We start from the raw sequence: 362 nt of genomic DNA on the forward strand, positions 1-362 counted from the left end.
TGAACAGCGCCTTAGGGTTTTCGAAAATAAAGTATTACGCAAAATATTCGGACTGGTAAATATAATTCAAGTTATAGCATTGCTGCGTATAAGATGGACATGTAAATTTGTGGGGCTTAGTAACGAGCGGATCCCTAAAATGTTTATAAACACTGAAACGTCCGAGGGGTAGACCGAAACGTAGATAGGAGGATTACGTTAAAACAGATTTAGTGGAATTGGGTTTGGAGGGGCATCACGGGAAGGATGTATGCAGAGAGCGTTTAGTGGTATCGGCATCGAACCTTTGAGTTCGTTAGGCCTTCATTATTATTATTATATAATTCAGGTTTTGTAACGCTTCGCGATATCCGACGCATCAA

At 40.3% G+C, this 362-nt stretch overlaps 1 protein-coding gene across 1 annotated transcript in view; it reads right to left on the reverse strand.

Annotated features, from left to right (window-relative positions):
* LOC106690085 (uncharacterized) overlaps window positions 1-362 on the reverse strand; it is a gene marked incomplete at its 5' end in the record, with an annotated part of 33,141 nt that overhangs the window by 8,582 nt on the left and 24,197 nt on the right.

The sequence above is a fragment of the Halyomorpha halys genome, unplaced genomic scaffold (genome assembly GCF_000696795.3).
Source record: "Halyomorpha halys isolate HHAL.00 unplaced genomic scaffold, Hhal_1.1 Scaffold1572.1, whole genome shotgun sequence".
Taxonomy (NCBI): domain Eukaryota; kingdom Metazoa; phylum Arthropoda; class Insecta; order Hemiptera; family Pentatomidae; genus Halyomorpha; species Halyomorpha halys.